This window comes from Rhagoletis zephyria, unplaced genomic scaffold (genome assembly GCF_001687245.7).
Source record: "Rhagoletis zephyria isolate East Lansing unplaced genomic scaffold, Rhagoletis_zephyria_1.1 Rzeph_scaffold_03278, whole genome shotgun sequence".
Classification (NCBI taxonomy): Eukaryota; Metazoa; Arthropoda; class Insecta; order Diptera; family Tephritidae; genus Rhagoletis; species Rhagoletis zephyria.
In genome coordinates this window covers 48,552-51,557 of record NW_016160361.1, presented here as the reverse complement: position 1 = coordinate 51,557, position 3,006 = coordinate 48,552, and the positions used below count along the sequence as shown (strand labels likewise).

Below are 3,006 nucleotides of genomic sequence, written 5' to 3'. Positions count from 1 at the left end.
GTAATCGCTATGCTTTCCGGCGCTGGTTTCCGCAGTAAAAAGTAATTAAAAATACAAAAGCAAAAATTAAAAATTAGTATAAAATTGTAATTTCAAAAATTACTATGCACCCTGAAACGGCTGTTGGCCTTGGTAAAGCGGTATGTAAATACAAAATTGAAACAATAATTTTCCTTTGGCCGTAGAACACAATTGCTAAAGAAATAATAATAATAATAATAGATTGGCGCTTACACATATGTTAGTGTTTGGCCGAGCTTCTCCTCCGATTTGAGGTGTGCGCCTTGATGTTGTCACACAAAGGGGAGGGATATATAGTTTTACGCTGACTACGAATGGTGATTGTATATTTATGAGGAGCATGGCAGAAACACACTCGGAAGTTTGCCATTGCCTGCCGAGGGGCGACCGCTGTTAAGAAAAACATTTTTTCTAAATTTTTTTTGCTTTGAAAAGGGCTTGAGCCCAGGCGCTGCGGAGTGAAAGCGCGCACTGCTTATTGCTTACACCACCGCGGCCTCCATTGCTAACGAAATAATTACAATATTTATGCAAAAGTCTTTGAAATGCACTAGAAGACAAATAAAAAGAAGCTCGGAATGTTATTTGATTCGGATAAAGCTTTGTACATGGAATTAATTTGGCATAGTTGAATTCGGAGAATTGAATGTAGAATTGTGTGAGTCCCGAATATTCCGCACAGAAATGTTGACGTATAGCCTTTCCCAGAGGGCAGGGCAGTAACTTATCCATTTAATATTTCAAAAACAAAGCTGCACGAGACAAATGAAAATCAGAAATTAGCGATTTTAAAGACAATAACTGAGTGGGAAGGCCTAGGATAACTAAAAATCAAAGATTGGAACGAAAATTTAATAGATCTTTTTTTTTTTGGATTCCTTCTGTATCATGATATGGCCTCCAATTTTAAACGGCATATTGAATCCTGGATCTTACGAAAGCTAACTGAAATACTAGAGTTTTCGATTATTCGCCCTTTTTCAAAAATCGGCTTTCGAGTTATTTGAAAAATGGCCATTTGGAAAAAAACCGGTTTCATAATTTTTAATTAAAAAAACCCCCCGGTTAAACCAGTTTTTTTTAAATATATTTTCTCAATAGTAACAGTTGCTGTTAATCAGAAATCACGGTAAAAATTTCGAATTTGCCTGCTAAAAATAGACATAGCTTTAATTATGAAATCAATTAGGCATTATAAGTTCAAAGTATTTTGGATTACAAGAAAACAGGGAGAAATAAGTGAAAAATTCACCTAACTTAATAAGATTAAACCGGCACATACAGAACCGACTGCCCTGGCAGTGAAATTACGCCATCCGCTGAACCAGACTAACTATAATAAGATTGCCTGTTATAGAGAGAATATTCATCGCGAATCAATCGACACCTTCGGCAACTCTCACCCCTTAAATTTCATCATCGCAGACTAACGCCCCTGATCGCAAACGAAGACCTCAAGTTGGTTCGTTTAGCTCGAAATACTTTGGCACAACTGCGTTCGGGATACTGTAGCAAGTTAAACTGATACACTTGCCACCTCTTTAAATGCTCACTAGGAATGTTAAACCCGGAATCCCGACCTTTTTTAAGTCCCGGAAATCCCGGGACTATTTCCCCAGAATTTGTAATTTGCACCGATGGAAATAATAGAAACTCCTTTTCTCTAGCAGTATTGGCTATATTTCGTTTTTTATTTAATAATTCATATTTTGTTTATAAATATCTTGCTCATTATTCATATAACATCGTGCGATAGTAAGGTTTGTACATAAAAATCAATATATTCGCGAAACCATGGGCCAAATATAGTAAAATTGCGTTTTTAGTTTTTCTCTCTGACGACGATAGCCCAAAAATGAATTTCGTCCTTATATCTATATCAGCTTAAAAAATTACCTATGCGTCCTTGTGAGTCAAAAAATTTTAATTTTTCAAATTCTAAAGAAATTTCCTCTTGCATTTGTTACCCATATTCTACATTACATTGAATTATTTAAATAATTTTTGGAATCAATGATATCTTTGAGATTACAAAGTCCTTTAAAATAAATCCTGATATCAGAGAGAAAAAATAAACACGACATTTTAAATAAAAAAGTAAGTTTCAATCCCTTTCATTTATTATTTTTTTATAGTAGGAGACCTTCTCAAACAGTATAGAAGCAATATATTCGATTTAAGTGGTTGAAAAGTGAGGAATATCTTAATGCCGGGATTACGATAACGACATCCCGAAAATCCCGGAATCGAAAAAAGCCGAAAAATTAACATCCCTAATGCTCACCCACATTAGCGCATCTAACATCCCTCTTCCTACGGCCCAAAGCAGTCGAAATGAACCTTTTCCTAAGTCTGCCGTTGGATAAGAATGAACACAAAATGTAATCGGTGTGCAAATTTAATAAGCTGCTACCACATAAAAAATCAATACTAATTGGTTTTTCCTTACTAATATTATAAATCCGAAAGTTAGTTTGTCTATTTACTAAGCTTTCACGCTTTAACTACTTAACCAATCACGATGAAATTTTGTATACTGCTCTAATTTAGCCCAACTTAAAATATAGGATAGATTTAATCTCGATTGTACGAGTGGGCGTGGCACCTCCCATACAAACGGAATTTTTCATAGTACAAATTGCAGGAAATATTTGTGATAGAATACTGGATAACGGTATGGAGATATATAGAATCGACTCCACACTCATGGGGGAGGGCTGCCACCTGTTTAAAAAGTATATTTCAACTTGAACTAAGGGAATTATTTATTTGAAAATTATATTAATAATAAGAATAGATTGGCGCTTACACATATGTTAGTGTTTGGCCGAGCTTCTCCTCTGACTTCTGGCGTGCGCCTTGATGTTGTCACGCAAAGCGGAGGGACCTACAGTTTTACGCCGACTCCGAACGGCGATTGGATTTTTATGAGAAGCTATTTTTCATGGCAGAAATACACTCGGAGGTTTGCCATTGCCTGCCGAG

At 35.8% G+C, this 3,006-nt stretch overlaps 1 long non-coding RNA gene across 1 annotated transcript in view; it reads right to left on the bottom strand.

Moving 5' to 3' along the window:
• Window positions 1-935: 935 nt before the first annotated feature.
• Window positions 936-3,006, bottom strand: part of LOC108368728 (uncharacterized) — a 26,306-nt gene continuing 24,235 nt past the window's right edge. Inside the window, exon 3 of the long non-coding RNA XR_001848412.1 lies at window positions 936-946. This is a non-coding gene — a long non-coding RNA (uncharacterized LOC108368728). The remainder of the gene's footprint in view (window positions 947-3,006) is intronic.